The 9,693-nt window shown below is 46.5% G+C and overlaps 1 long non-coding RNA gene across 1 annotated transcript in view; it reads left to right on the forward strand.

Moving 5' to 3' along the window:
* LOC146833452 (uncharacterized) overlaps positions 1-4,321 on the forward strand; it is a 175,594-nt gene extending 171,273 nt beyond the window's left edge. Inside the window, exons 3-4 of the long non-coding RNA XR_014960241.1 lie at positions 2,776-2,834; positions 3,793-4,321. This is a non-coding gene — a long non-coding RNA (uncharacterized LOC146833452). The remainder of the gene's footprint in view (positions 1-2,775; positions 2,835-3,792) is intronic.
* Positions 4,322-9,693: the final 5,372 nt, after the last annotated feature.

The raw sequence follows: 9,693 nt of genomic DNA on the forward strand, positions 1-9,693 counted from the left end.
TACATACCATACTTTGCCAGTGCAGCAGTGTTGCATGTGTACAGCTACTGCTAAGCACAAGCTACACTGTCTTGATGCATAGTGTAGGAATAATGTCATTTCCGTAGCCTTACTATCTGCAATATGTAGGAGGACACACCAAGTCATGCATGGTGACCTGCCATACCCCAATCACCGTGATTAAGAATCATGGTGGCCATAAATGATGACACTGTCACTGTCCTGTGGGGTTTGGCCCTTGGATATGAATATCGCTTATGCAAACAATCAAATGGCCCTATTCATACATCCTCTTCCAGGTGTGTGCAGTCAATTGCTGCACTCTTTCAAATGTTTACTACAGCCTGATGCCTTCACTGTGGGACATGGCACTATTTGGCATAGGCGCAGCAGTTGTAGATGTGGTTGCACTGACCCCATGCCAGTGGTAGTCTCGTGCATCCCTGAGGAAGCTGATACAATGTCTATGGGTGTGGTGTCATTAATAACTTAGCACACGGAGCACCTCTGGTAAGGTGAGCTATTGTGCTACTACAGTGTTTGGGCACTATGCATAGTATTATACATGAACAGGATGATCCCACACATATCTTCACTTAATAACACAGATATGGCACATGTGCAAAGACTGTAAAAATGTCAACTCCACCCATCACACACAGCACTGCATTAACTGTTAACTTTTGCATGACGTGCACACTGAAATGAAATAATGTAGACCTCTAACATAAAAAAATGGCACAACACCATTCAGCGTGAACATATTCAGCCGTCGTGTAAGTGAAAAATTACGTCTGCCCGCCGACGCATGATATAGTTTTTCCATTGTTAGGCTTTTATGTGAAATCGACGCATTGAGCGGTAGCATAAAAAAAGACTCATCGGCTAAAAACGTGCCGTGGCATAGCTGTAGTCACTTCCAAAAATATGGACCTGCCTTTTGTAGATCCAAAAGGGTGCACAGCCTTATGCACTTATGTTTGAATTTCATCCACTTAAACCACAGTAATCAAGTCTTTATTCTTATTGATCACGCTTTTATTCACAGTTAATCCATCACGCCAAAGACACGGAATTCCACAAGTGATAGCTGTAGTCACCCCATGAATGAGTAGGATTTTGGGGCAGTCCTGTGGCTGGTCTGCCATTATTCCCCAAATATGGTAGCCCGTGAGGGCCATGTGATCCAGGGCTACCTTGTGAAGATAAGGAAGCAGCAATGGGAAAGCATACACCTCCAGATGCTGCGGCTCTATGGAGTGGAATGGGGCACGCAACAGATGAAGCCTTGCTGGGCAGATGTGGTCTGCAGGGAGTCCAACCTCCTAGATTACGTGGGCATTGAAGTTGATGGAGCAACATGTAAGTACACATAATGTGTCTGCCCTCCTAGGCTTCTCATGTACCCGTTGATGATTTGTGGAATCATTAAGTATGACTCACAAGACAATTTGGCTCTAACTAGCCATGCCCCCATGCAAATGGGACAAATGCCGTGCCTATAGTGCTGACACAATATGTGCACCAGTGCTATTTGTGACATTGTGTGGCCCACACTAATATCAGTGTTACCATAGGTGACAGAGATGAGTCCTAGGGAAGCATGAAGCTGATCTACATTGCCATAGCCTGTCCAGAGAACTCATGTGATGACAGAGCAGGGAGTGCAGATGTGCTCCAGAGCTGCTTATTTCTCAGCTGGCATTTGTCATGTACATTTGTGATGGACCATCACAGAACATACAAAAATATATAAAGGGGCTTATTTACAAGGAACTTGCACTCCTGGCATTTCACTTTAAACAATGTTAAAAGAGATGCAGCGGCTGCGCTAGAGCCTTATGAAGATGTGCCAATAATACCTCCCCTGAGTTGTCAATCATTAATGAGGCCTGCCATGGCTTACACTACTTAGCTCACCCCTGAATGTGGCAATACAAATAACACTGGTCTTTAACTGCATTTCCTATTTGTAATGGGTATAGTTCCTTGATGCCGACTATGGCTACACTGTGCTTTGCACTGGCTTCCCTGACTACATACCTCTGACTGCATAGCAAATCCCGCATGCTGCATTTGCATGGCCTCATGGAGGGGTTATTGAGGCCAGAGCCACTGGACCTGTCTTAACATATGTAACTCACATGGTACATGACTCCAATATGAGAGCCCGAACGTGTGTCAGATGGGAGCCCACTCGCAGGGTTCAGTTTCCAAGTGTGTGCTTGCCTGATGAGACATATCTCTACCGATACCATACCTGTAAATGACCAGATATGTAATTTTCAACTCAGGGATGCACAGGATAAGTGTACAATATCATGCACTCAGCAGCACTAACAGATACAGTACTCACGTTACTTAGGGAACAAGTACGCATGAATTGAGATGTACGTAGCGTACTCATTTACTGGTGTCTGCCGTTAAGAGGGCCTCCGTATAGTATTACCTTACTGAGTATGGTATGTGAATTGTGTAGGTGCACAGCATCATCCAAATTAGCTACTATTGTGTATTTTGTAATTTGGTAGTGATGCGGGCCAGCACATGGTTCTACAAAATGACCAACAGGTGCATGTTTAAGGCATTCTTCTGTATGTTCGACTCAGCCAGCCTTACCAATGTGTATCATACAGGCATGTCAACTGTGTCATCAGAACACTTACAACCTGAAGGGCTACATAGCCAATAGCCTTGTATATGTACTGTGCTGTTATTGCATATCAAATATGTGTGGTAAGTTTCATGGTGTGATTTACATGTTATGTCTTGCAGCTGGACCCCCTTCATACACGAAACCTGAGGTGGCAAACTTCAAGAGCCCCAACTTTCCTGTGAGTGCCTTCATCAGTGCTAATTGCCTAGTGCAAGGAGTGTGGGTGATGTCAGATGATGTAGTAATTGCCAGACTCAATGTGTATCCTCATCACAATTGAACTTTTGGAAGGAGATACATAGGTCATGAACAGTTGTGGTGATGTGTTGCATGTCTATCAGTCTCTGACTACTATCAAGGAGAACACTTTGCCAGTCTGGGATGGACCACGTGATAGTTGATTGACAGGGAGCCATGATCCCGGTGTCAGACAATGCTAATGTTTGTGGTAGTGGATAAACATCAGTAATTGATGTGGCTGTGAATGATACAGAATGCTTGTCAGTTGCACATGCTATGATATTGGGAGCATGTATTGAGTGGTGGTATGGTCCACTGTGGAGCTACTACGGGTCAAATATGAGAAGTTTCATATGTCTCTGTATGATGTGAAGTACTATTCCTGCATCCATTGTTACATGTCATACCTGCCAAGTTCTCTGTGTAGGTTGCAATGTGTCCTGCTATGGCTCCTTGCCTTATCAATTACAAAACGTTGTGAGACAAGACATGTAGTGTCAAGGCATAGCACTTTTTATGTGTTAAATGCCTATGGAATAAAGGCCATCACAAGATGCAGAGGGTACACTAATACACAGTGAAGGTGAAAATGTGTACCATTCCATGGGTACCAAAGATCTTTATTTCCAAGCATACTCAGTACTTACATGGTCATAATTAGACCTGCCAATTGTGCTGCAATTGCACAGTCTAACAATTGGCCTTCCTTTGCAATTAGGGCTGAGGAAATCTGATAGGCTAGATAATAGGTATGTGTATAGTCACTCTAACCTGAAAGATTAATTTAGGGTGTAGGGCCTGCTACCTTAGGTGTAATGTAAAATATGATATTTCATGATGTTGATACCTGTTCTTAGTCAGTCTTGGAGTGACAGTTATCCTCATTGTTTCAACAGACAATATGGCCCCAGATGAGCGGTGCCAGTACACCAAACGAAAGGAGCACTGCCACCACCGGTGACGTGTGGCCAAGGTAGATTGGGCCAAGAAGAGGCGATATAAGGATGAAAAGGCCCAGGAGAAGTGGTCTGTATTTCCGGTGGGACCACCAACCACCACAAAGGGAAGCTCAGCCCGCCATAGACAATCCACTTCAGTTGCCTCACACACAGCCATCTTAAGTGCCTCCACCAGCGAGCCTTCTATACCACTTGGACCCACAACTCAGCCCGCAGGAGGGCCTCAAGTTTCGAGCAGGAAATGAGAAAGGACATGTCAGACCTCAAGCTCAGAATGGCAGCCTTTGAGAACAAGGTGGACCAGGCCTTATCCCTGCTGAAGGACTTAAAGCGGGCAGTTAGGCAGGCCAAACGTTGATTGCCACAGGGACCCCTTCTGTCGTTCCCCCTGCTTGCCATGCTGACAGTTTAACAACAGCGTTTTATAGGTCAGTGTAGTTATAGTGATAGTGTAGGGATAGTGGTTAGAAGGGATTTTTAGGGGTGGGCTAGTTTTTGTGTGGGTAGGGATACTTTGAGCTAGTTAGTGAGTGGGGTGTTGATGTGTTTATATGTATAAAAAATAAAGTATGAAAAATATAACAAATTAAAAATGAAAAATGCAAAAAAATAAAGAAAAAACGTCTATGAGTAGGTAGTGGATGTTTAGGTGTAGTTTCCGTTGTCCTTGTGTGAAGATGTGAGTTAAGGGGGGTGAGGGAATTAATGTTTAAGATGTGAGTTAAGGGGGGTGAGGGGACTAATGTTTATCATGTCGTGCTAAATGTGTAGAGTAAGATAAGTTAAGGTAGTTATATATAGTAGATGGGCTAAGATAGTGCAGGATAATTTAGGATATTTATTTAGTGTAGGTTAGATAGGTATTTATATTTAAATGTTTATATTTACATTAAATCTAATAGTTTGCTACATATTGGTGTATGTCATGATTTACTGTGGGGGGGTTAGCATGTGTGCTCAGGTGAAGATTTGCATATGCATTAGTCTTTGCTTGCAGTACCTGGCAACATGTATGAGTAGGTTTCATATCTATGGACAGGGATCTGTCAGGCTGCCAGTGACTTTACATAACATTATGATCGGACATTGTTGATCAGTGGACCTGGCAATCATGAATGAATTATGACACAGTGCTTATCTTGTGTTCACATACAAGGTCTGTGTGTGTGTTGCTAATGCAACATATCTTGGAGGGAAGTTGTGCTCAATAATTTTTGCACATGTAGGAGGTATTTGGACTCATACACTGATGGCTGCCCTGTAACCTCTCACACTTGCAGTGTTTATTTGTCAACCCAATGTTGTATGCTCGCTAGTAACTATGGATGGACCCAACATTTTTGGGGTGACTAAACTCACCATTCACACTGACTGCATGACACCAGCTGAACTTAATACTTGCAACCTTGAGTAAGCACTTACCAGTCATCACCCAAATAGTGATTACAAAATATGTTACACTCTCACTTCCATTGTCCCAGACTCCGCAAAAAAATGGCCCTATGGCTAATAGTTGGTGTAATTGCCTCTCAGAATGGCCAATGGTGAACCTGACTCCTAGAGACACACAACACACAGGTAGTAATTATTAGTGCATTTATTTACAAGTACAAATGTTGAAAGAGGTCACAGCTAAAGTTGAATGGCCAAGAACCCCATAGGATGTTTAGAGCCAGTGATTGTCCAGATAGAGTCCATGTGAGGAACATGTCATGGGACATGTTGAGGAGAGGAGTGCTTCAGTCATTAGGGAGTATATGCCACATTGACAGACCACAAATGGTCAAGGTGAACAGAGCAAAGTCACAATGAGGACAGTGACAGCAGATGTTCCCTGGCATGTTGATCAGCACAGGGCTGAGGAGAAACTGGGTATATGGCACAGATGATGGCTACCGGACATTCTTCGTTGGAAAGAGGTACTGTCCACATCTTCCTCCTCTGATGTGTACGTTGTATGCCGTGAGGGTGGTGTTGTAGATGTGGCAGCCGAGGGAGGCACACACACATCAGAGGCAGAAGATGTGGATCTCATGCCTGCAGTAGCATTCATCTGTGGCAAAATATGAGACAGGACAGCAGCTAGGAGGACCTGCTGGTTTTGTAACACAGCAGCAACGTTTCTATGGTATGCATCCATGGCAGCCATGTGGGAGTCCTGCTTCCGCTCCATGGACTCCAAGATAGCCTCCAGCTCTTTGGCCACGTTACTGGTGCCACTTTGGCAGGGCAGTTGTTGATGCCTCTGCCACCAGCGATGTCAGCCAGGAACTGCTGGAGGTCACGTAGAAGAGAGTTGATGCCTACCATGTTCACAGTGCTGTCCCTATTGGGACTGAGTCACGCATGGACTCCCTCTAGGGTGGCTGCCACAGTCTCCATCCCCGCCCACTCCTGACCTGCTAACTCCCGCTGGACTCCTACCGCAGTCCGTTGGAAGGTAATCTGTGGGTCCTCGGAGCCCAGGGGTGTGGGTGGGTGGCAGGTGGTGCCTGTTGGTTGTTAGGCTGGGGATGTGGAGACACCATGACATTGCTGACCCTCCCTGTGTCTGGAGATGATGTCCCAATGGTGAACAGGAGCTCTTGGAGGGTGTTATGGTTGATGGCTGGTAGGTTGCCATCACCGCCCTCATCACTGATGTCCGGGACAAGGTGCTCAACAGGAAGTGGAGGTTCCTCCTCTGCAATGAGATGGGGAAATGCTATTGGTGATGTCTTCTACATGTTGACATGGTTTAAAGCAGTTGACAAACAAAGTGCATGACATGACACTTTCAGTTCCTCATTGATGCGTAGGGCGGCTGTTACGCTAGGGTGTGGATAGCAGATAGCACTGTATTTCCATTTCAGATGACTGGAACGCAGCATTGTCATCAACCACTGTGTGTCTACTCTGAGTGGAAGGGCCCTGTCTTAGTAGTCAAATTCTAATCACTGACGTTCATGCCATTACATCATGGCCAGAGTTGGTTATCTTCAGGGTGTCAGACATCTTTTTAATCAGATTCATGCATTTGTTTGTCTACGTGCCCCCTCTGACTGTTTCAAATGTGGTCCTGTCAGCCGACTTACTACCACACTGCGATGAACCCTGATCATACATTGACTCTTATGTGCCTACGACATCTACATTATGCGTGGCCATCTCCCATGGGCTCGCATGGCTGGCTGTTATAGAGTGACATGTGTCAGGCAGCACCTCAGATGGTAGTGTTGCTGGGAATGGTGACATGTACCTACCGAGGGCCATGTTCACATGGAAATGGCACAACACAGCACTGCAAGCACTTTAGCTACACCATTCTGCGCCATTCCACATACACAGGACAGCACCGTATTCACAAGGATAAGGCACACGCCTTATCTTTTTCCTAGTGCTGGCTCCGAGAATAACAGCCAAGCACCAGCACAGACACTCTTGCGCCATGGTGTAAGTGTGCCTGCATTGGCGCACAGCAGTTCTTTTTGCAGCGGCACAGGTGTGTGCAGAGGGGTGGCACATAATGCAGTGAATACAGCCCATCCATGCATTTGTGAAATGATTAACCCTGGGCGTAGTTCGCGAAGTTGCACTATGCGAGCTACGCGTAGCACTTCGCGAACTGCGCAGTACCCTGTTCGCACTGTGCAAGATGTCGTTTTCAATGATTGCACAGTGCGGACAAGCATCCGGCACTGTGCAATCATTGAAAACGGCATCTTGCACAGTGCGAGCTGTAGTATTCTGCTGCTCGAGTAGATTTTTACTCGAGCTGCAGATTTCTCAACGCGGACTGGTAGTTTCTCATCGCGAGCGGTCGCGAGCATACGCGACCATTCGCAATGAGAGACCTGACCTCTTCGCGTTAAAAATCTCGCCGGGATGTTCATTTTCCATGCTCGCGATCGGCAACTTGATGTTGCTGATCGCGAACAAGGAAAAAGTCTCGCCGGGATGTCATTTTGCTTGCTCACGGTCGCCAACTTGATGTTGAGGACCGCGAGCAAGCAAAAAAGGACCGCTGCACTACGCAATGCTACGCTACGCATGTTTGCACTGTGCTACGTGCAATTCGCATAGTGCGAAGTAGCGCAAACTTCGCAAACTACGCGAGCATAGCGTAGTGCTTTGCCCAGGCTTAGAAATGATGCAGCTCGGCACTGCAGATTTGTTTGCATGGACGGCCTGCGTCTTTTCACTTTAACTATGGCCTATGTTCTGCTAGTGTAAATAAGGTGCATTCCCCCCACACCCAGTCATATATATGTAGATGAGAAGAGTTCAGGTGGTCCCTACCATGGTCGCTGACACATGTGTGGTCTGAGCCTGCATGCCAGGACAGCTGCGTGCCACGTAGTTTGCTCTAGGTGAACATGGAAGTGACTCTAGAAATGTCCCTATGTGTAGGTACTATCCATGGCCCACATATCCCAATCCCCCAGGTGTGCTGTTTCTCCTGTGAGATACCAAATGTATGCTAGGAATTTGGAGGCTAGGTTGATGTGCATGGGCCCAGGTGTGATAGAGGGGAATGTTTCATAAACAGGTGGTGCAGCGTAAGAACCCATCTTGCTGCACCGAGCTGTGTGAATAGGAAAGTGCAGGGGGATTCGCTGTGTTGAAAACAATACAATGCATCCCTGTGGTTTCCTTTCAGCTGGTGTACATTCAACGGGCTAGCACCAACGCAGGTACCCTTGAACTATGGTGCAGGGGCGCCTGCTTTGGTGTATGTCTGCTATATGTGCGCCAGTACATGCAGTTAATACAGGAATGCACCGTATCTTGTAGAAATGGCACACTGCTGCCCTTTCATTTGAGTTAGGATAGCACAGTAATAAGGCTTGCGACGCTGCCCTGTGCCAACAGATGATCAAAATAGCCATGAGCCTTCCATTGATGTCATGTCTAACCATAGATGAGCCAGGTGCCTACCGTTTGTCCTGCAGACAGTGCGGCAGAGCGCTGGGACATAGCTGCCTGGACTGCACAACATTTCATATTTCCCCCAATGGTCCTAGCTGTGACTTACCCAGTTGCTGATGTAGTTGTTCATAGACAGTACTGTCCTGTCCCGCAATACCAACCACGACTCCTCAGAGATGCTAGCAGACACCTATGCCTTCAAGACCTCCCCTAGGTCAGCCCCCCTGAGGTCAAGTCCACCATGGTAGTACCGTCTCACCGGGGTAGGACGAGGTGGCAAATGATGAAGCATGGCACATTACATGAGTGAGCCTACCTCGTCCATTTCTTGGAATTGATCATTTCCCTGGATGGAGAGTAGCAGTAGGTAGGAAGGTCGGCACTTATCAGCGCATGGTGGAGATTTTCTTAAGCACGCTGAGAGAGTTTCACGCTAATTCTGTGTTTGGAGTGTCTATGAGATGCAGGAGTGAATCCGATAGTGCCTCTTTCTCTCTTTGGTGTTGTATGGTACTTTTAGAAAGTTACCTTTTATGTACTTGGTACTTGAGGAATCAGAAATCTACTTAGCTTAATTCTCTTCTACGTCTCTGTCAGTACTTAGGCTTCAGTAGCTAGTACTAAGCGTGAAATACCTCACAGGAGCAAACAATAGACTGACCTGAATGCGCCAAAATGATGCCCTTATACTGCTGCTGTTTTTGCCGGGGGGCCAAGGAAAAGGAGCATGGTAGCAGACCAGGAGTGAGAGGGACCACATCTCCCAGCCTCCAAAGCGGCTCTCAGCGCCATCGCGCTGCCGCCAACGTGTTCATCGCGCCAGCCGGTGCTTTAAATTCTGGACGGGGCTCCCACGGTGCGGGACGCCCTGATACTGCTGCTGTTTTTGCCGGGGGGCCAAGGAAAAGGAAAAGGAGCGTGGTAGCAGAC

Source organism: Triturus cristatus, chromosome 4_2 (assembly GCF_964204655.1).
Source record: "Triturus cristatus chromosome 4_2, aTriCri1.1, whole genome shotgun sequence".
Lineage (NCBI taxonomy): Eukaryota > Metazoa > Chordata > Amphibia > Caudata > Salamandridae > Triturus > Triturus cristatus.